Source organism: Moschus berezovskii, chromosome 2 (assembly GCF_049115385.1).
Source record: "Moschus berezovskii isolate FMDL1 chromosome 2, NW_MosBer_1.0, whole genome shotgun sequence".
In the NCBI taxonomy this organism is placed as follows: Eukaryota; Metazoa; Chordata; class Mammalia; order Artiodactyla; family Moschidae; genus Moschus; species Moschus berezovskii.
The window spans coordinates 60,937,356-60,962,050 of NC_142461.1; the positions used below are offsets into that span (position 1 = coordinate 60,937,356).

The following is a 24,695-nucleotide window of genomic DNA, read 5'->3' on the forward strand; positions in this document are numbered from 1 at the left end:
TGTTTGTATGCAGGGGACTTACTATGGAGTATTTGAATTAAAATGGAAGATGCAATGAAACTTAGGGGGTAGAAGTTCACATCACAGCCCAACCATCTTTATCCTCTTAAGAAAGCAAAGGAATTACTAATAATTATTGAGTGAAATCTTTGGAATGGAAATTGGTAAAACAGTAAGAGTTGTACATTACAAAATGAATGTATTCATTTCCACTCATTCTCTGCTCTAAATACTGGGATCCTTAGTTAAACAAAACTAAGAGACAGGTCCATGCTGCCTGCAATTCCTTTATCTCTTGTTTTCTGCCTTGTTAACTCTCCTCTGAGTATATCCTTGCTTGTATCTTTGATGTCTGTATATGCATGATTACTTCCTTAGGTCAGGTTTTTTTTTTTTTTTTTAATCATTTGCAAATAAAAATTGGTCTTTCTGTAGATAAAGACATGAAATGAAGTCTTCAAACTGACTAACTCAGCAATTTCTACTGTTTTTTTCCTCTTTAATATTTTATTATGGAAAATTTAAAAATACACAAAAGTAGACGACAGGAAAATGAACCATTAAATAACCCATCACCAACCTGAATGCTCTCCCCCAGCCTTGGGAGAATGAAGGATTTATTATTACTTGCAACAAGTAAGAAGATCAGGGATTTCCCAAAGCAGCATCTTCTTGAATGTTCTTCTAACCTGAAATAAGTTTCAGTGGATACTTGATTTCCACTCTTCATCCAATTAAATGTAAGGACCATATCACTGTCTTTCACTTTGTGCTACTCAAGGTGGGCTCATGAGTCCACTCTGAAGACCAATTCAGGGTCAGGGACCTTTTGCCACCAGATGAAGATTAGGTAGGTTCTTTAGCTCAAATATTCCCAAAACCTATGGATCTCTGGCTGAATCAGTGTATCAAAGTGGAATCTAGCTAAAAATGTGGCTTGTCTTTTTGTATATCTTTGGTATTCGTTCTACTTAACTAATATTTCATTTTTTTTTTGTATTTTACACAAGTTATGAGTCTGATGGATGGAGCCAGAGAGAGAGGTGTGGGAAGTCCTGATCCTTTATCACAGATAAGTTTCAGAAACTTGTTCTATTTCATGTTATAAAATGAACGCCGTAAGAAACGAAGAGGAAAAGCTCACTCACCATTTCTGTGCTCAGTCACTCAGTCGTATCAGACTCTTTGTGGCCCCATGGACTGTAGCCCTCCAGGCTTCTCTGCCCATGGAAGTTTCCGAGCAAGAATACTGGAGTAGGTTGCCATTCCCTTCTCCAGAGGATCTTTCTGACCCAGGGATTGAACCCACAACTCTTGGGTCTCCTGCATTGTCAGGCAGATTCTTTACCACTAGTGCCACCTTGGAACCCTTAGCATTTCTGAGTGACTACTATGTGGCAGGCAGGCAAGTTGGATGTTACACTTGACCTTTACAACAGCTCTGTAAAATGAATATTTTAATCGCTGTTTTGCAGATGAAAAACCAGAGCTGGGTGCAATTATGTAGATGGTGTGGGTTGGAATTCAGACTCAAATCTATGCCATTCTCAAATCAATACTTTTTTAAATACCCCCTTTCCTTCTGTTACAAAGCATAAAATTCATTGCTAAAATTAAGCTTAGCTTTTTTAAGAGAAGGAAAGTTTATTAAGATCAGGGTTCATATCACATGCCATTTTAAATTTCCTTCATCCTTAGCACAACCCTAGAGGCAACATTGATTTTCAGTGTATTCTGGGTAATGGGTACCACCTTAGATTTGCCCATATTAGTAACGTACAGCCTTACAGGTAACAGGCAGAAGCAAGTGACCTGGAAGAACAAGTAAAAGCCTTTTACAAGCTGCCCGAGACTTGTATTAGGTAGCATCTTTGTTTTTTTGGGCTCCAAAATCACTGCAGAGGCTGATTGCAGCCATGAAATTAAAAGACGCTTGCTCCTTGGAAGGAAAGTTATGACCAACCTTGATAGTATATTAAAAAGCAGAGACATTACTTTGCCAACCAAGGTCCGTCTAGTCAAGGCTATGGTTTTTCCCGTGGTCATGTATGGATGTGAGAGTTGGACTGTGAAGAAGGCTGATCGCCGAAGAATCGATGCTTTTGAACTGTGGTGTTGGAGAAGACTCTTGAGAGTCCCTTATACTGCAAGGAGATCCAACCAGTCCATTCTAAAGGAGATCAATCCTGGATGTTCATTGGAGGGACTGATGCTAAAGCTGAAACTCCAATACTTTGGCCACCTCATGCGACGAGCTGACTCACTGGAAAAGACTCTGATGCTGGGAAAGGTTGGGGGCGGGAGGAGAAGGGGACGATGGAGAATGAGATGGCTGGATGGCATCACCGACTCTGTGGACATGAGTTTGAGTATACTCCGGGAGTTGGTGATGGACAGGGAGGCCTGGTGTGCTGTGATTCATGGGGTCGCGGAGAGTCGGACACGACTGAGCTACTGAACTGAACTGAACTAAACTTGGTTTGGATCCCTATCCAGAAACAATCGAACTTCAGACCACCTCTTTGTGTCTAACGGGACATGTTCTTTTTATCTAAGAGAAGTGTGTGTGTATATGTGTGTGTGTGTGTGTGTGTGTGTGTGTGTGTGTGTTGAGAAGAGGGAAGAGATAGAAGAAAACCAGGTTTTGTAATTGTTAATATAATTTATCACTGTCAACACTCAGATAGACTGTAACATCACTGGGAAACATTTTGTCACGTCATGACATCTGTCTCATCCCACCCCAGCTCATCTGTACTGTCAGGTGAATTGGATAATTGTGCATACTCTTCTTTAGGTTTTAATCATGAACAGTGAACATGCTACAGTCCAGGAGAATTTTCCTCATGCCTCAGATGAAGTACTGTTGATATTCTCTTGGTGTCTATTTCATTCAGAAATAATGAACATCAAAGAGAGCTTGTGTCTCTGAGCTGGTTCTTACTATAAATTTTATTTTGGCACTTGCCAGTGACCTGAGTAGAGTATGCCAAGTGGAACCATGGCGGCAGTTTGGGAGATTGATATTTCAGACAAATTGAAATTCACTCACAACTGTCCTTCATCATAGTGCAGAGGTATGCTCTGAAATCCAAGAGAAACCAGTGCCCAAAACTTCTCAAGGTTCTTGCCAGTGTGTCCAAGCCCCGTGTCAGGGAAAAGAGTAGTACACACAGGCAGGGCAGATGCAAGGTGACCATATAAGCTAGGAAATTTGATGTCAGGACCACCCCAGAAAAACCCATAAGCACAGTTATTTTTCACTGTGACCTCCCAATCCACTTTCTTCTCTATGAACCTCAAAATCTAGTTATTTCTTTATTTTTAATAATCATAACTATGTTCATATTATCTTCAAAATGAGGCAGCATAGCCTAGTAAATCCATAGACTTTAGGTAAGAATATCTATCACTGAGTGAGCAGCTCCTAGATAGAAAACAGTATACTTAAGGTCTAACAATTAAGGTAACTCCTTGAATTCTCTCTTTAATTGTAAAGGGTAGATGTTATTATGAAGTTACACATAAGGAAACAAGTTCAGGAAGGTCGCAAACTAGTGATAATGACAGAGACTGTCTTTAAACTCAAATTTGACTCAACACTAAGTTGGTATTTTGTATTATTATATTTTCCTCTAATAGAAAGTACAGTAGGCCTGATGGTTTTATTCTGGTTTGAAAAATACAGGTCTAAATTGAAAAATGGAAGTTTAGTGCAGTCACTATGGAGAATAATAACGAGATTCCTTAATAAACTATAATTAGTGTTGCCATATGATCCAGCAATCCCACTCCTCAGCGTATATCTGGAGAAAACTCTAATTTGAAAAAAATACATGCACCCCAATGTTCATTGCAGCATTATTTACAATAACCAAGACAAGGAAACAACATAAATGTCCATCAGCAGAGGAATGGATAAGGAAGATATGGTACATGCACACAATGGAATGCTACTCAGCCATAAAAATAATGAAATGATGCCATTTGCAGTATCATGGATATACCTAGAGATTAGCATACTAAATGAAGTAAGTCAGACAGAGAAACACAAATATCATGCAATATTATCTATATGTGAAATCCAAAGAATGACACAAATGAGTTTATTTACAATACCAAAACAGACATGCAGACAGAAAACAAACTTATAGTTACCAAAGGTGATGGGGGCAGGAGATAAGTTAGGAGTTTGGAATTAACATATACACAGTACTATATATAAAGTAGATAATCAACTGGGACCTACTGTATAGCACAGGGAGCTATACCCAAATCTTGTAATAATTTATAATGAAAAGAAATCTGAAAAAGAATATATACACACACACACACACACACACACATATATATATATACACATATATATATATATATACACACACATATATATACAACAGAATCACTGTGTTGTACACCAGAAAATAATACAACCCTGTAAATCAAGTAGACTTCAATAAAATACATTAAAAATAATTTTTAAAGTGAAAGTTATACACCAAGCCTGAACTGTTTTGGCTGAAAATAAACTAGGGTCATTCTTTGGGAGAACATTAGCTTTAACACTTACACATAAGAGCTACCACCACCTCTGATTATCTCATTCAATGCAAACAAAGCACCTTATCTTCTTGACTCTTTAGTATTATTTACCTCCAAAGAATAAAGGGTAAGATTAGGGCTCCTTGATGGGCAATAAATATTCTACTCCTTTCCCTTGTCTGTCACTGTGGGACATTCACAAGGAGTGAGGAGACAAATCCAGAGGCTTGTGGTAGCATCAGAGAAATGAGATCACAAGGACGGTGACAGTGATCAATCAAAAAGTCCTCTAACCAGTTTTCTCAAAGTGGCCTCTGCATATCAGTGATATTGACAAATGAGATATTCATCTAAGCAAATGGGAGAAAACTCTCTGTTTTAGAGATTTTCTCTTTCATATTCGCATGTCAAAAGCTTGGATAAAGAAAAGAACAAATTTTTGTTTGGTATTACCCAACATCTTGCATAATATTCATATTTGTCTTAGAGTTGTGCTTTAAAAACACTATACTAAGTTTCTGCTGTAGGCTTATTAGGGCATTCAAAATGGTTCAGATTCTCATGAGACCCAAATAACTGTGGTTTTGCAGTTTATCAATGTCTCCCTGGGTGGACGTGTATATTACTAAAACTTCAATCTAGGTGAATCAGGTTAATGAAGAAATATGTTTACCCCAAAGGAAGAAAAATATGCTTATAAATAAAAATGATAAAGGTTTATTAACTTTTATCATTTTTTAACCTGTACACATTTGAAAGCATGATAAATGCCACAGGACACACAGATAGTTTTGTAAATAATTTAAGCAGGTTTATATTTACCCCCTAGAGGTCCATGGACCTGAGGCTAAAAGCTTGACCTCTGTGTACCAGTGCCAAATTGAATCTCAGAGACAGAGTTTTGGGTGAAGTATAAAAGAATGGGTTTATCGCTTTGCCAGGCAAAGGGGACAAAGGCTCCTGCCCTCAAAACTGTGCCCCAACCTAGGGGAGCCTGGTGAGAAGTTTTATAGCAATGGTTCAAAGGTTGGGTTGCTGATAAGATTTTAGAGTGTATGCAAGGCTTGTACTTCTTTAATTTGGAGTCTGGTGGTCTTCTGATTTTCTCTGAAGAATGCTTCATCAAAAAGTTCCATTATCCATTTGCTGGGGATTTTAATTCTATAAAAAGCTTAAAGTTATTGTTATGTGTATAATTTGAGGAGGAACCAGGACCCTGCCCCAAGCCTGCACTATTGTTTCTTGTCTGCTTCTTCCCTGTCTCTACATCCCCTCCCTTCCCTGATTAGTAACTGTTCAAATATGCCTTTTAGAACTCAGGGAAAGTCATGGAGGCTGGAGTCAAGAAATGGGGGATAGAAAGTCTTTCACGCCTGGGAGGTCCAGAGGATCTTACTTGGTTTTGGACCTTCTGGCTCCCACATAACTCACAAATCCCTAAATAGAAATTAGAGACAAATGGGAGTAATATAATTTATTATTACTTCTCCATTAATACCTTAGGAAGAACTCAACTCTTTACTGAGTACCTATTAGAAACAGAGGAAAACAAAAGGGCAACCATTAAATGACATGCGAGCATTGTGTCTGGCAGGACGTCACTCAACAAACATGAAGGAACAAAAAAGAATTCTCACTTTATTGATAGGCAAAAGAATGATTAAGAGGTTTCCCAAGATTACATTTCTACCGTAGAGCTCAGATTTGATGTTCGTTTTGTCTGACTCTTTAAATCACGCCTTCATTACACCATGCGGCCAATTTAATGGTAACAAATTACTTTTACTACAAATATGGGTAGGTAGCAGCTCCAGCTTCAAGGAAAAATCTGTTGGGAGAAGATCAGCGATATGAACAACAGAAATCTGTTAAAACAGACAGGAGGCATTAGTGACACAGAAAAACAGCTTGAATAAAAGAAAGAAATGAAAGTTTTAGCACAGGCTTGGGACTGACTGTGAGTGAGATAAGCAAAGAAGTCCTGTGTGTGTGTGTGTGTAAAGGTGTGCACACCAGAGGCACCAACAAGGAAAAGCATGAAAACAAAGAGTGAAACTGAGCAGGACACTGTGGGGCTCCTGGGCACAAAAGTCTGTCTGTGTCTCCTGTTTCTTGTTTGTAGAAAATAGGCTTCATTCAGCCCCCATGACCTTCCCTGAGTTCCAAAAGGGAGATGCAAATACTTGTTAATCAGGAAAGAGAGAGGATAAGGAGACTAGAGAGTAGCAGCCAAGAAAACAATAGAACAGCCTTGGGGCTGGGTCCTGATTGCTCTTCATGAAATATAGGTAACAATATCCTTGAGTTCTTCTGCAGACTAAGACCCCCAGTCAGATGGAGGATGGTAACTTCAGACTGAGCACCCTGTTACCTCACCACCACCCAATTTAAGAAATTCACACATCCTGTAGCCTTACCCCCAAAATTTGCCTATAAAACTTTTTCCCTCTAGACCAGAGGGAGTTCAGGGGTTTTGAGAATGAGCCTCCTATTTTCCTTGCTTATTCCTGCAATAAACCTTTCTCTCCTCCAAATTGCAACATTTCAGTTTATTCAGTCTTTGTGTTGGGCACAGGAACTTTGTTCATTTCAAGAGCTCCAAGGGCAATGCTCCATGGACCTTTTGGATCTTGACCTCTAAATGTTGTAGGGGAGCAGAATATGCCACCCCAAATCATGCCTCTTTGAGCTGGCCAGTTTTAAGAAATAGGAGACAGACGGGAAGCTCTGAAAACTGAGTAGAAGTTACCCTCCTATAAGAGAGAACTTGCATTTATAAAGGGACTCTCCATTAAAGGGTGTTTCCCTTTGCTGCTGCAGTAAGAGAATGACTAAATCTTTAGAACTCTCACCAATGGAGAAGCACAGATTTAAACCTGTGTAACAACCTTGGTTACTGTGGCTCACCCTTAGTTACTGTGGCTTTTCCTGGTAAACTCTCACAATTGTCCCTCCCCCAACATGTTCCTTTTGTCTTTAACTGAACAAAGTACTTGGATAAAGTCTTGAGCCATTTAGGGGAGTTACTGAGTTTTGGCAGCTCTCTCCCTTTTATAAATGTTTAAATATATAAATACTTGCTGCGTCACTTCAGTCGTGTCCGACTCTGTGTGACCCCATAGACGGCAGCCCACCAGGGTCCCCCGTCCCTGGGATTCTCCAGGCAAGAACACTGGAGTGGGTTGCCATTTCCTTCTCCAATATGTGAAAATGAAAAGTGAAAGTAAAGTCGCTCAGTCATGTCCGACCCTTAGCGACCCCATGGACTGCAGCCTACCAGGCTCCTCCATCCATGGAATTTTCTAGGCAAGAGTACTGGAGTGGCTTGCCATTGCTAGTAAATTCCTTTATCTGCCCATAAAGTCTTCCATTCTTCACAGCTTCTCTGAGCCCCTTTTGATTTGTTGGATGAGATGCTGCCCCATCCACAAATCACTGAATAAAGTTAGTAAGTTCTTTAAAAGTCACTGAGCTGAATATTTTTAACACTCATATCTTTTATACTTGAGTCAGTGACTGCTCTGGAATTTACCTGGAACACAGGAGAAAATGAGACAGAGATCAGGCAATGCCACAAGGCATGGAATGTTCTACAGTGATAGGCTGAAGTCCAGTTGAGCTATAGCCTTCCTGCCTCCTTGTTTGAGACAGCAGAGTTAGGAGCCAATATCCTTTCTGGAGCTGAATTCCAATATTATAATATGGTGCAAACAAAGCTCTGTGAATCAGTGATAAACCTTGGCTAATTCTTCACCTGACCCAGCTGCATTTTCTCTTCTGTCAAATGAGGAACATGATGTTAACCTCTGGCATGAAGACTTTGGGTCCTGAAACCAGACTACTTGAGCTGATATTTTCATACTCCAACTGTGAGACCTTAAGCAGACGACTTTACCTCTCTGTGCCTCTGTTTCCTTATCTGTAAAATAGGGTTCAACATATAATTACCATACAGGGTTATTAGGAAGATTAACTATGCTAACAGACAAAAAGAACAAAATTGTTTTTGGTCTTTAATAAGTATATATAAATTTTAAGCCTTCCTTGTAATTTTCTTTATTCTTATTATTGTTTCCACATAATAAGGACTCAGTTCTTAGGCTAGAGTCGATACTGAGGAAGAATGATTATTTTCTTAATTTGAAATTTTTGAGATTTTAGTTTTTTAATTTTTTTTCACTGGAGTATAGTTGCTTTACAATGGTGTATTAGTTTCTGCTGTAGAGCCAAGTAAATCAGCTATATGTATACATATATTCCCTCCTTTTTGGATTTTCGTCACATTTAGGTCACCAAGAGCACTGAGTTCCTTGAGCTACACAGTTGTTCCTCATTAGTTATCTATTTTATAAATAGCTGTGTTTGAGTGTCAACCCTACTCTCCCATTCCATCCCACAACTTAGATGCCCACTGACAAATGAATGGATAAAGAAAATATGGTACATGAAGACAATGGAGTATTACTCAGCCACAAAAAGGAACAGCATTGCATCATTTGTAGAGATGTGGAAGGACCTAGAGTCTGTCACACAGAGTGAAATAAGTCAGAAACAGAAAAACAAATATCATATATTAATGCATATATATGGAATCTAGAAAGATGGAATAGATACACAAACATAGAGAACAAATATAAGGACACCAAGGGGGAAAAGGGAGGTGGGGCTGGGATGAGAAAGAACGACTTGAACAAACTCATTCTTCAGGATTTTTGAATTTTCAGCATCAAATAAATCTCTTACTTTGGAGATCTTAAGGCATTCCAGTATTAACCAAAAAAAATTATACGTGTGTCCATGGTTGCATCATCCTCCTCAGCCCATAATCAAGCTCATTTCCTCTGCTTGAGGCACAGGTTTACTTAGGTGACATAAAATGCTTTTGCCTTTGTGACATCCTTTTTCATCGGCATCCTTTTTCATCTCTCTCTGCGGAGTCCCCTTAGCATTAACAACCCAATTGTCTGGGATTTTTGTATGAAATATACTGCATCCTTTAACTTGATCTGGTAGGGGTGTGATTAGTTAATTGCTGTGGGTACCTGACATTTGCAAGGAAAAATGGATACCTAAGCCCTCTTTCTTCTAATGCAATGGAAAATGATTAAGGTTTGCTGGTTTCTCAGTGGGGGACAGCTATTTTCAGGTGGATATTCAGAGACTTGCAAATTCTAGATATTAAGCTGTTCTTATCTATCTTTTTCTCTTTTGTGAAGGGATGGCAGGGGAGGGGTCAGGAAGGACAAGGGGACAAGCTATGAATAGCTTTTACAAAAAAACACTATTCTTTGTAATAAAACTGTTCATCCATATTAATTCCAGCTTCTTTGCAATGTGCATATCTGGCCACTGGCAAAAATTGTGAAATCTGTAAAGTTTCCCTTCCCTGTCCTTATCTTTTATATTGTAATGGCCTTGCTCCTTTGAGGGACACATTTTGCTCCTCTCTGTCCCCCAGAACTCATGGCCATGGTGACAAGAATGAGAAGGAACATGCAGTTAGTACACACTTAGGTAAAACTCATCATCACTGGCATGTGGAATAAGACCTTCCCCTCCTCCCCTCCCTGAGGACCTACAGGATAATGAGGCTCACAGTGTCTTTCCCTTATCGACTTTTCTGGGTCATTTGGAAATCTTTTCTGAGTGTTTTGAAAATCGGATGACATGAAAGGCTTTTATTCAAGAAAAATGCACAGCGGCTCATACAACACATAGCAATTTGTGCAGCATTTCAGGGGATATGAAGCACCTCTTGAACGCAACATGGAGATCCTTAAGAGTCCTAATGCAGAGTTCAGGCAAGACTTCCTTCCTGTGAGAAGGCAGGGATAGGTGGGGAAAATAGGTAGAAGAACAGGGCTTCTGGCAATATCACTGTATTCTACATTCTTTCACAAGACATAAAACCTAGAGTGGAGACATGTCTAAAAATTCATATTAGAATAGGAAGAAAGTGAACATTATCAATGTACTTACAGTGCTTTTTTATCAGAGGATGCTGAGAGATAAGACACACAGTACTATACCACCATTCTGTGTTGTAACACAACCTAGTAACTCCGTGTTAAGGGAAAAAGAATAAAACAACCCAAACAAAACAAAGAAACACAATGTTTGGAGAAAGATTTTTAACTGGAGGCCAAGATGAAAGGTTACAGTAGGCCCATATAAATTGATTTAAGGATACCCTTTACATTATTTTTTTTTCCCTAAGGAGTCCCTAAATCAGAGAAGAGTGAGCCTGTAACTGTTAACTTCTGGATACACATTTTGAAGCCAGAGACATATTTGAAACTTCGGGTTTTGTCTGAGCATTCCATGAGACTTGAAATTCTACTCCAGAATATATCTGCATTTTCCTTAATATAAAATAATGTGCACTTCTTAACTTTTGAATGAAGTTGGTGCTCCAGGAAAATGGGTTTTTAAAAATTGAGGTGTGGGTGTATGTGCACATGTGTAAGTGTTTCCTCATTGTCATGGCTTACTTCTGCAGGGTGGATGGTGCTAAAGTTACATTTGAAAAGCTTGGGCTCAGAGCTGAGGTTACCCTGAATGATAGATGTCTCCAAACATGCTGTGATCATTTCACAGCATCTGTCATCATGACAGTTGAGGGGATATGAGCAGCCAAGGGTTTTATAAAAAGAATTTAAGCAAGAGTAAAAGCATAGAGCAGAACTGCTAACTAGAGGCCAATATAAACCATCATCTCCACAAGGAGGCCTTAGGGAGGTGGATCCCCAGGCTGGTGGGAAGCTCTGGTCTCTATTTCACTTTGGTCTATATTTAGGTATTGAACATGTTTTTTCACCAAAGGTTAAAAGCAGTCCTTAGTTTGGAACCGGTGCTCAAAAAATATTGTGAAATGATGTGATTTCCTCCAATCAACTGGAATGATGCTAGACTGAGAAACTGTTAGGAGCTTAGCTCCTTTCTAGGGTCTACCATGCTGTCCTCGGAAAAAACACAGTATTTTGGAATCAGAAACCAGGGTTGGACCCCAGGTCAGTCACTTCACAGGTATAAATTACTTAGCCTATATAAATTTCAGTTTCTTAAGAAATATTAATTTCTTAAGCAGCAGCAGTGATATAAGTGAATGATAAGATCGGGGACACAGCAAACAGTCAATAGCAGTAGCTACTATTACTATTATATTACATTAATATAAGCAAATATAATATTTTGTAAAATATATGAAGACTAAACAAAGTGTAATTCTTTATACTGAATTATAATTGGACAAATTCTGAATGAAAAGAAAAACAGAGGCCAAGGAAAAGCAGTATGTAATTAATAGCTTAAAGATATAATTTATATTGTATAGACTTTAGGAGTTTAGAGGAGAGCAAAAATAATTAAGACTAGAGAAGAAAGGGCTAGAACTGGACCATGGAGATGATTTGTGTAGATAGAAGGAAGATGAAAGTTCCTGCTTCACTTAATTTAGTAAAAACTGCCAATATAAAATTTTGCAAGATATCCTTGAGCAAAGTGAGGAGAACCATTTATATCAGTTGATGGCTAATTAAGTGAAAACAGTGAGTGGGAGGAAGGAGAGACAATAACGGGCTTTAAAGCAATACAGCTCTTTGGTGACCCATTTGATTCATCTCAGACTTCAGGCTTTATGTGGTTGTAAAACCTCCCCAAATCTCCTCTGCCACCCAGGGTTCCTGATGGTCATTACACTGTGTTCCCCACAGTCTGGAAGAACAAATCTTGAGGAATGATTGTTCTGTTCTGAATGTTATATTGTACACATCCATCACTGACAAAGTAGCGAATGTACAAAACAGGGGCAGAAGATGGTGAGATGTCTGAGGATGAGAAATTATGTTGTCAAAATAATAAAAGAAAAGAAGAGATAAGAAGACCAAGAGAACTGGGGTTGCTGTTCTCAGGTATTTGCAAAAAGAAAAAAAATGAAGATCGTGATAAAGAAGGATGAACTTTGGTTTCAGATGGTCCAGCAAGCAAGCTAAGAGGAGTGTTTGGTGATTTGGAGACAGAATCAGGTACAGTGGAAGGAAGGATACTCTACTCCTTACAATTTTTGCAGAAGATAGTGAGCTCTCCTGGGAAGTCATATTTCTATGCTTATAAGAAATGGGATGGAGTAGCCAAATAGCAGGAATAGGTTTAGCTAATGTGGAGATCTCTACAGGTTATGCAGGTTGTGGCTGGACTACTTAACTTCAAAGGTCCCTTTTCCAATTCTTTGGCCTTTTCTAACCCGTCTTTTTAAAAAAGCAGAAATTCAGTAGTGGCCAAGGTCAGCCATCCCATTTCTATTGAAAAGACAAAGTTAAAGACTGTATTTCTGCTTTAATTGATTCTAAAAATCAAAGATTAGGTTGGAGCAGATAAGCAATCAAAGCCAAGGCCCTTATCAAACTGATCATTGAGCTGCTAAATGGGGTAGAAATTGTATTCTGAAGAGATTAGTTCATGGCCTTTCCTGAGCCATGTGACTATGTCACCTCAGAAACACCTGCCTTGGCCACTTTGGCACCTTTCAGAACTTTTCACATATATATATGTATATTGAGGGGTGAGAGGGCTATGAAGAGGAAAAAAATGACAAATAGAAAATGCTTTACTATAAAATATAAAATACTTTAGCTTTTGCACTACAGCACATGGTATTCTATTGAAGGCAACCTGACCAGATGATTTTCAAGATAAGACTGAAACTGGAACCACAAAGTAACTAGAAAACCTGAAAAATGGTGTGAAATTGACCTTGGCAGCTCCCAGTCCAGGTCACGTCCCTTTGGTTCTTTTTTACATTGGACCCACAGCACACCTGTCATCCCTTATTTGTCTAAAGTCTTAGGGACAGTTCAGTTAGAATATGACTCTTCCAAACAATAAAAATTTTAATAAATATCAATACATCAAAAATATATGTGTACAGCTTCTCCAAAGACATGTCTTACTTCATTTCTTATTCACAATAGCAAAGCCGTTAGGGCAGATATCATCATCCTTATTTGAGAAAAATGTGGAATGATGAGCACAAAATCCCATGGCCAGTAAGTGACAAAATCAAGAGCAGATATGTATTGATTTTTCTTCTTCTAGTATAAGCATCTTTCTACAAGACTAGATGTTAGAAGGAAGTCAAGTGTGTGTGTGTGTGCATGTTGGGCATCTTTAAAAATTAATACATGATGATCCATAAATGACTGACAGAGCTTCAGTGTTTCTCAAATTTTGACTATCTTGACCTTTGAGGCTGCTAGTTATCTATTGTGGAGCACATTCTTGTCCATCATCGAGTGTGTACTAACATCTCTGCTGCTGCTCTTTAGTTGTTAAGTTGTATCTCACTCTTTGCAACCCAATGAACCATAGCCTGCTAGGCTCCTCCATCCTTGGGATTTCCCAGGCAAGAATACTAGAGTGGGTTTCCATTTTCCTATCCAGGGGATCTTCCTGAGCCAGGGATCTAACCTACATCTCCTGCTTGGCAGGCAGATCCTTTACCAGTGAGCCACCAGGAAAGCTTATACTAAAATCTCTGGATTTTACCAACTGGATGCTGCTAGCAAACCTCCAGTTGTGGCAATAGAAGATGTATGTTCCAAATATTGTCAAATATCCCCTGGAGCAAAATCACTTCCAGCTGAGAACAACTGATTAACGCCACATATAATTTGTTTTAAAAGAGAAGCCCAAGCTAAATTAATTGACGTTGAGCATGTATGTGTACACATGTACATGCAAATATGGACAGAAAAACCTCCCAACGTCTTTCAGCTTTTTCCAGTAATCAGACCTTCCCATCACAAGGAACAGAGGCGCTATCTTGGCTTCATTTCTAATGTGGGATGTGATTTGGATGAGGTGTAAAATGAGACTTTCACTTGCTATCAACTGAAGTGTTTTTATTTCCTCATACACCAAATGACATCATTTCCCCAATAAAGTCACACAACACTTAGCTATAGGAATCCAATAAGTCAAATTGAATTGTCCGACAATAGATATTTATACAGAAAACATAGAAATCTTTACTCCAGACAACATATCAACAAGGGTGAAAGCATCATTAAATTCATACATTCTTCCCTCAAATTGAATCTGTTTCACTTGCTGAAATGTTTGTCAGGTAAACTTTACTAATGAATTTCCACAGTGGTTTAGTCTCTCAATTATGAAGTCCCAGCCTGTGCTTAATTATGATATTTTCTTCCTAAGTTCAGGTCTTTTATCTGTCCATTGACAGCTGGAAAAGATTTGATGACATGGCATCTAAACTAATCTGTCTTATTAATAAAGGACAAAACCAAAAATGCAATGTGTGTGTACATTGGTATAGAAAAGCATACACATATATTGTGCCTGTATAACAGAACATAGCACTTGTCATAATTATATTTTTATTTAAATGTATTACCAGCTCTTTTAAGCCAAATAAATAGATATTGCTACTCAATATCTGATGCTAATCAAACAGTGAGGGAAGAGCAACAGGAAATATCTCTATTATAGACTCACAATTTAAGAAAGAATTTCAAATTAGTTTGATATATTAAAAGGTACCTGAATATGTGTGAGGCACTGACTTTTGCAAAGAAAGACATAAGCACTGTACAAATACAGATACATGTACAGGCATACATATCATATCTCCAAAACACACAACACATCAAAATTTTTTTGAAAGCATTAAGTCAATATCTCAAAACCAAAGGAAACACTTTGTAATTTTATGTCTCTCCCTGTATTTTTCATTGAATTAAATCATTGTTGAAGGAGTTCTGTGTTTCTCAGGTAACTAGTTTGTCCTAAATAAATCCCAAAACTAAAGTACTCATTAATTCCATGTATACTTATTACCCATATGCACAAGTATCATTATCTCCTGATTATGTTACTGAAATGCCAAGCTGAATATATTTGAAGTTTTGCATTCTGTCCATTAAGTAAAAGAATCATGTGAAAGAACTATTAAAAACCCCCAACCAAAGTAAATCAGAATGCAAAGGATGCTTCCTGGGTACCACACTGAGACAGAGCTTCCACAGTGGGACATGTCTGCACACCTCCCAACAGCATTTATCCATTCTCATGGCAAAACACATTCGATTGCAGAAAACAAATGGATATTAATTTCCATCCAAATGCCCATTTCAATTCATTATCTAGAAAGGTAAATATTCACAGACGTGACACCCAAGTCAATATTGACCTTGGGGGATGATAAATTTTGACATTTTCCAGAATAAACAGTTCACATAGCATGCATGCACATGTAAAATTGTACCTGGCACATTAACCATGAAAGAAAACTAATAATATCTCAAATTTATTATACATATAATTGTGTGTACACATGTATATGCAAGTACAGATAGCATCATTAATTACTTATTATATTGAATTCTATTGAGAATACAGAGTAGGGAGTTCCTTGGTGGTCCAGTGGTTAGAACTCAGTGCTTTCACAGCCATGACTTGGATTTAATCCCTGGTCAGGGAACTAAAACCTTGCAAGCCATGGAGCATGGCCAAATAGATAAAGAAGAAAAATAAACAATAGGTCCAAATTAAACAAATAAAAGAATGGAGCATTTGGAGTTCCTTCATATGTAAGTACAGTGTTGATCTAATGCAACGTGATTTTCTAATGAATGGCACACTAAGGAAATGTGTCTGCCTGTGGTGACAATAACACTCCAACCAGAACCAGAAACTAAGCTTGAATCCAGATAGGGTACAACAGAATTTCATGTGTGTATTTTCACAATGTCTTGTTACATTCATTAACATTAGGGAACACTAAGAGGGCCTCAATTCTGGAGCCAAATGTCCATTTCTCCTACAAGTGTTATCAAACAGAGGCAAGAATTATGGAGAGAGCTCTGGACTGTGTACCAGTTGTCTGCCCCTCTACTGTCCCTAATCCAGGCATGCTGTCTGTACTTGGGCTTCAATCAGCCTCTCTGTACTTTAATTCAGTTTATCAAGTAGTTATTCACTGTGTGGCTAACATGAAAAGCCTTTTTTAAAAAAGGTCAAAATGGGTGCATGTATCTTTTTAAATTTTAGTCTTCTCTGGGTATATGCCTAGGAGCAGGATTGCAGGATCATATGTGGCAATTCTACTTTCAGTACTGTTTTCCACAATGGCTGTAAAAACTTACATTCCCACCAACAATGTAGGAGGGCTCTTTTTTCTCTACACTCTCTACATTTGATATTTGTGGACTTTTTAATGATGGTCATTCTGACACTTAGAGAACCAACCTGTGGTTGCCAGGGGGGAGGTGGGTGGCAGAGGGATAGATTGGGAGTTTGGGGTTAGCAGATACAAACTATTTTGTAGAGAATGAATAAACAACAAGGTCCCACTGTATAGCACAGGAAACTATATTCAATATCCAGAACGGATGGTGATGAACCAGATTGGAAAATAATATATGAAAGAATGTATGTATGTATTTATCCATGTGTGCTCAGTCATGTCTGATTCTCTGTAGCCCCATGGACAATAGCCCACCAGGCTCCTCTGTCTGTGGAATTCTCCAGGCAACAATACTGGAGTGGGTTGCAATTTCCTACTCCAGGGGCTCTTCCTGAAAGAAAATCGAAAGCGCGTCTCCTGTGACAAACACCCAGGGTGGCCTTGCAGCTGCACAGCAGCCAAGTGTTGGCCACCATTGAGGCCACTACTCCCACTTTTTCTTAAAACCTTCATATGCCTCATCACTTTTGCGTGAAACTATAAACTTGGAGATTGCTACAGTTACAGGTAAGGCAGGAATCTTTGTGCGCTACTTGCCTGAAGAATCAAGGAGAGTAGGTTGAGTGATAGGATTTTGCATCTCCTCTCCCCATATCCCACAAAGCTGCCATCTGTGCAATTTATTTTACATAAAAATTCTACATAAGATTTAATCTTGGAAACCATAGTGTTCTCCTCCTAAACTAAGTTTAAATATTTAAGGTTTGTTCCCTGGAGCACTCCTTCTTTTGGAGAGCTAGAACACAGCTCTGATTCATTGCCTCAGTGTGAATGACTCTGGGATACTCCATGTCCCTTTCTGATGGCTCTATGGTTGGAAAGAGAAGCAAAGCTGTGAGGATGCTGACCACTGAACAAATTGCTTAGCCTCTTTAAACCTAAGCAAGGAGGTCTGCTGAGACAAGAAAATAGCTGAAAAACAGGACAGAGGAGACAGAAACCTCACAACTAAGCTAAATAATAGCTCAAGTCGAAGGGACACAAGCAGGGGAGCTAGAGAATAAAGCACAGAATCCCCTGACCTGGCTTTTCTTGTGACTGGTAATGAAAGGAGACTGGATACAATGGGTGGTTCTCTGCCTTGCAGACTCTCTGAGGCCCACAGAGCCAGTGCTCATCATGGGACCTCATCTGTGGTAAGAATAATGTCATTCAGCATGTGCTTGTTCAAAACCCTCCCTCCCATCCATCCCCACTGGGGGAAAGGAGGTTGGGGGTTGGATATAGGGTGAACTCTGCAGCTTACCGCAAAGACCGAGAATGGCTCTCAATGTAGTCCAGTCCTTGCATTATTATAATCTATGATCTAAACAACACAAATAGGGGTTTTCTTATCAGCACCAACTTTAAAATAAAAAATAAAAAACAGAGTATCCATCTGATAAAGTCTAGGAGAGCTACAGTATGATGCAGTGCTGAAAATACTGAAATTAGTGAGGAGGGTCTCTAGGGAGTATGAGACAGGAACAGATGCACTAAAACTAGGCTCATCTCAGGCTCCTCAAGACCACTATTTAATGGTATAAGCTTTAGTGAGTAAGACAATCAACTTTCAGAAACAGGAAACTATTTGCCATGAAGACATCTAGCTATGGGGGAAGTGCTGCCAGGAAAGTTAGAATAAGATGACCAGTGCAAGAGTGAGAAATCTGTAGGTCTAGAATAAAAAGGTTTTTCTTACCCTGGATCACAGAAAAAGACTAGGTCTGCAAGGTTGACCATCTCAAGTTCAAGAGTAACTCAACCTTAGCTTTGAGTTCAAGAAAGCAGTGGGAAGAAGCAGAAGCTGGAATCAAGATTGCTGGGAGAAATATCAATAACCTCAGATATGCAGATGACACCACTCTTATGGCAGAAAGTGAAGAAGAACTAAAGAGCCTCTTGATGAAAGTGAAAGAGGAGAGTGAAAAAGTTGGCTTAAAGCTCAACATTCAGAAAATTAAGATCATGGCATCTGGTCCCATCACTTCATGGGAAATAGATGGGGAAACAGTGGAAACAGTGTCAGACTTTATTTTTGGGGGCTCCAAAATCACTTCAGATGGTGGTTGCAGCCATGAAATTAAAAGACGCTTACTCCTTGGAAGGAAAGTTATGATCAGCCTAGATAGCATATTAAAAAGCAGAGACATTACTTTGTCAACAAAGGTCCGTGTTGTCAAGGCTATGGTTTTTCCCGTGGTCATGTATGGATGTGAGAGTTGGACTGTGAAGAAAGCTGATTGCTGAAGAATTGATGCTTTTGAACTGTGGTGTTGGAGAAGACTCTTAAGAGTCCCTTGGACTGCAAGGAGGTCCGACCAGTCCATCCTAAAGGAGATCAGTCCTGGGTGTTCATTGGAAGATCTGATGCTAAAACTGAAATGCCAATACTTTGGCTACCTCATGCGAAGGGTTGACTCATTGGAAAAGACCCTGATGCTGGGAGGGATTGGGGGCAGGAGGCAAAGGGGACTATAGAGGATGAGATGGCTGGAGGGCATCACTGACTCGATGGACATGAGTTTGGGTAAACTCCAGGAGTTGGTGATGGACAGGAAGGCCTGGCATGCTCCGATTCATGGGGTCCCAAAGAGTTGGATACGACTGAGTGACTGAACTGAACTGAACTGAACTGAGTGTGTAAAAAAGATATGGACTCTGGTGTCAGGGAAATATGGGTTATCATCCTAGTGTGACCACATGCAAGTTATTTGATCATGCGTAAATCACCTGACTGTCCAAGCTGGCTCATGTTTGTCCTAGAATGGAGAGGATGGTAACTATTGCATCACACTGGGGAGGAATAGAATGAGCCCATCAGGTACCACCACTGGGATGAAGTATATATTTGGAAGCTCTGCCCAGGAAGAAACGCATCATTTATCTCTCATCTCTAATGTTGGGACCTTCTAATCTAGTGAATGAAATCTGGTGATTTCATTTCTTGTGACTGTGTTGAACAGTTCCTGATGGTTGTAGAAGGAGAAGCATTACTCTCTCCTTTAATATCCTGGTAAACTCAGCCTGCTTCCAATTTTCTTAAAAAAACAAACAACAAAAAAACCCTGCCCTCATTGACCCCAATCCTGTAACCTGGAAAAGCTCATTTACTCAAAGGTAAGCTCCATAGATGTGGAGCACGTTGCCAGGTGACTGCCATGGGGTAGGGCACAGACTCAGAATGAAGCTGAGCAGACTTCTTACCCACAGCCCCACCCTAAAGTTCCATTTCTATTCATCAAGTAGGCTTGCGGGTTTCCTTTCCTCATGTGAATTAATAAGCTCTTCTCACCTCCCGTTATTGATTAATTATAATTTACAGCTCACAGACCAATCACATATAATGAGAAAGGAAGCTACCTGTTCCAAAATGAGAGGTGAGACAGGGAAGTTGTACTTCTTCATACAGGAATCCTAGAAGGCATAAATAGGGATAAAGAGCCAGAAAGCTTAGATTTGTGCCCCTGGGTGTATGCGGCCCTTTGTCATGGGTTAAGTAAATCAATTTTGCTCATCAATTTTTAACCAGAGATTGTGGGAAAATATTTTTCCTGTAATTTACACATGGATGCAATATGGAATGGAATGCAGATTTGTCTGAGTGTTTAAGAAAAAATTCAAGAAATTACATGCTTCAGCAGCCACGTGAGGCTAAGCTCTCAGACTCCTCTGGGTTCTGTGCACTCTTTTTTTTTTTTTCTGGCAAGCAGCACTTCAATGGCAAGGTTTAAAGAGCGTTAGCCTTGGCCATAAAACAACCAAAAAGTCATTTACTAAATGTTAAATAAAACAGGCAGAGTGAAAGAAGGTAGACTGAAAGGGGAGAGAGGGGTAGAGAAGAGCGGAAGGGATAGGAGTAGAAGAATATGAGGAAGGGAGGGAGGAGGGTGGAAGGAGGAAAGGAAGGGCATTGGAAAGGGGCAAAGTAAGAGTGAAGGGGAAGAAATGCGAAGATAAGGAAGCAGAGAGAAAAGACTCAGGAAGAGAAGAAAGGTGCTGAATACCCTGAACAAGACTAGAGTGGAGGACCCCACTGCCATGGTTTTGATTTGAAGAGATACTGTTATATTTTGTTGTTGCTGTTTTTGGGTTATATGGACACCAATCCAATTCTCCCTCCATCAACTGGTTTTCAATAAGCAATAGGCTTTCATGACTACACAGAGAAATAAATGCACAGTAGGCATTTCATAAGTACTTTTGAACGAACGAATGAATGGTGCACTTGAAGATGGATTAGCATTTATAATTCATCAGGCATTGTGGCAGTACCCGATTTTAACCCAATATTTACAAGAACAGAACACTTAAACTAAGGATTCACAAAAAGGAGGCTTTAGCAGTAGCCAGCGGAGAAGCCAATGGCAAGCCACTCCAGTACTCTTGCCTAGAAAATCCCATGGACGGAGGAGCCTGGTAGGCTGCAGTCCGTGGGGTCGCTAAGGGTTGGACACAACTGAGAGACTTCACTTTCACTTTTCACTTTCACACATTGGAGAAGGAAATGGCAACCCACTCCAGTGTTCCTGCCTGGAGAATCCCAGGGACGAGGGAGCCTGGTGGGCTTCTGTCTATGGGGTCACACAGAGTCGGACACGACTGAAGTGGCTTAGCAGCAGCAGCAGCAGCAGTAGCCAGAAGGAAAGCACAGCTCTCCTGACCTGCAGATTTAACTTCCATCTGCTCAAGTCTCCTGCAAATGGAGAGCCTAACCTACTAGGAACAGTACATATATTTCATCGATTTTTTTCTCAAGGTCTGTTCAAGGATGCTTCTCCCCTAATACTGACATTTTCTGCCAGGGTTTTCTGGAGGGGATGTACTCTTTTCTTTTCTAGAGGCAACTCTTTTCTCTAATTCCTTAATGAGGTTTGCAGAAAGCATTTCACTGGCCAAAACCCAGAAGCAGGGATCATACCTGATCACACCTTGAAAGAGCTTAAGTGGGCTTTCCCAAGTGCAGTGGGTAGTAGATCTCTGTCAGGACTGCCCTCAGAAAAGTTCTTGATGGGAGGTTTCATGTTTGGTGACTCTGCCTATATATTTAGCAAGACAGCATGAGGAACCCAGGTGGCCCTGGGTCTCTGTCAGGTGGAGACCAATTCTACCCACAGTCCCTCTGACATCTGAGAGAAATTAGAGTGAGTTTCCCTTTGCCTCGGCAATTAGTCAGCTCTCTGATGAAGGGAGAATGAGCCCTTTCATCTTTTCTTGGGAATGGAAATGTTCTTGTCTTTGCCTGATTACTATTGTAACTGATTTTGAGAGAATACATGTTGGGAATCATTAGTAATTACAAAAACAAGTCATGTGTGTTTTATACAGAGTAACTCATGTTATACTGACACTAACTCTACAAGGCTCATGTTAGTATCCATAGGAAATCCTGAGAGTCACATCGACCCAGAATTGTGGGACCTGTGCCCTTTCTACTGTCCTTTACCACCTCCCGATTGCCTCCCTGCAGCACTATCACCCTCGCAATACAGAGGGTCAGCCTGGGCGAAATCAGGAAGTGGGTGACACTTGGACATTCTGAACATTCTTCCTGTTTTCCCTGCCCCAACTCGGGTCATCCTCTCCCCCTCCTTCAGACACCGGGCTCTATCTCTTCTAGACATGTTTCTTCTGTTTCTCTTAGTCAAGTGGAGTTCAGTACAGATTTAAATTCTTCCATTTTCTCTCCCAGTGAGGCTCTGTGTCTTAAGGCTTCTCTATGAATCAGAAGACTTTCGTTCATATATGCAGGGACCAACGGAGCTAGTAGAAGAGTTGTTTGCAGACAGATGGGTGGGGTATTGGAATTCAGTGGGCTTTCCCAAGTGCAGAGGGTGGTAGATCTCTGTCAGGCCTGCTCTTAGAACAGGCCTCGATGGGAGGTTTCACACTTGGTGACTGCGCCTACATATTTAGCAAGGCAGCATCAGAATGCAACAGATGTTTTCCTCCCCTCTTTTCACATCTTAACATAATCAGGGAAAAGCCAATGGTATCACCCGAAATACGTGGCCACATGACAGAGACGGGGAGTGGGGAAGAGAGGAAGGAAAAGGACAGGGGAGGGAGGATGGCAGAGGAGAGGGGACTGGACATATATATTCAGCAACGGTGGCCTAGACTAATACCTACAAGCATCTGTCTGTCAGGCAAATCTCTTTAGACTGCTATTTGCCTTGGACTGTCTTCAGAAGGATGGATCTGCTTCCAAAGGTGGATAGTTAAAAATAATATACACCACAAGGGATGTTTTGGCATTTTCCTTCACTTTCTTTCTATCTTCAACATGGATGTTGTCATCCTTTAAAACTCAATCTATTCAGCTGATCCAAGGAACAGATGGCATTAATCAACCCCCCAGAATATGCACAAAAGCAATTAGAAATGTAGAGATGTGGAATTTATGCCAGCAAATCAATTACCAATGATGGCAAATCAACCTGGCACACCCAACTTCGCCCGTTTCTTCTTCCCCAGAGCAGCCACTGATAGTCGTTATGATCCCTGGTTTACCTCCCTGCCAGAGGGGGATGAGAAGGTGGGGGATTGAGGCTTAAATGCTCCTTCCTTAATGACTTAGTTCTCACTCTGCTGACAAAAACCAGCATAATTTACAGACTACAAGATGCATCAGGATGATGGATACAGACAGCATGTGCTATATGCTGTCATGCAAATATGAAATATACTGCGCTTAGAATATGGTCGTTTGGTATTCCCTGAGAAGAACTTCATTTCAGAGAACTGAGCACCTTTTCTAGTACCTACAGTTCTCATTTGTCAAAAACAATGGAACCAGCAATAAAATACATTTTAACCACAAATCTGTGCCTTCTGTGAGTTTACTAGCTCATAGATTTCTTGGTTTTGAATTTATTTGGCTCATGATTTTCTTTCTGATTCTTTATGACCTTTGCAGGTTCTGAAACTTTCTTCCTTAGGCCCTTATTAATTATCACCTGTGTTATTGTAATAAGCTCTTCACTGGTTTTCTTATGACTAGCCTTCTCTTATTTTCATTTTTCCTTAATACAGTGATTTTTTAAGCACAAAAATCTGATTATGTGTTATTTAATTACATGTTCAAAATATTTTGATGACCCTCTATAGTTTTCACAGTAAAAATCAAAGACTCCCATGTTTACCTACTTGTCCAGTTTCTTCTACTATCTGTAGGCCTATGAGTCACTCGTGCAAGTAATCACTGCAACACAAAAAGCCTCTAATACCTCCCTTCCTTTCACCAGCTGGGAAGTCTGACTCTAAGTCGTGACTTACATTCTGTTTCCCTCAGACAGCCTACATCGATACCCCAGCCAGTTTGAGATTCTCACCTGTGCTTACCTTTGTTATAGCATTTATCACTTTGATGTGATTAAAGATTTATTTTGCTGGCTACTCATGTTTAAAGTTCCTTGAGGTCATGGCCTCTATCTTTTAATGCATCTTTATTCCTTCAACTTTACAGAAAAACTTGACTTTAAGAAAGAGAACTTTTTGTTGGGACTCATTTCTTCAACAAAATTTTTCAAATGAGTAACATACACAAACTCTTAACACTTAAATCTTCTCCCACCCACAGCATAAGAAGATGATATCACAGACTTGGGATTATGTTATCAGGGCAGTATTGCAGGTTTGTAATTAGATAAGAGCTTTCCAGTAGTTTATGACTAAAACCCCATTAAATAGAATCTAAACTTTTCTTCTTTATACTGAACACTGAGTTATGAAGAAGGATTTTTATATCAATATATATCTGTGTATTTTCAGACTATATAGAAAACACTCATTAAAATTGTGAAAGCAAGTTAATAAAATTAGCTCAAACTTGGTTTTAAGGTCAAAGAATGGGAAAATGTTCTTTTTTAGGAACAAAGATCCATTTGACACAGAAATAAAATCGTGTCAG

At 39.6% G+C, this 24,695-nt stretch overlaps 1 protein-coding gene across 2 annotated transcripts in view; it reads right to left on the reverse strand.

The window, feature by feature from the left end:
* Nucleotides 1-24,695, reverse strand: part of CNTNAP5 (contactin associated protein family member 5) — a 1,080,786-nt gene that overhangs the window by 1,050,360 nt on the left and 5,731 nt on the right. The window lies entirely within an intron of this gene.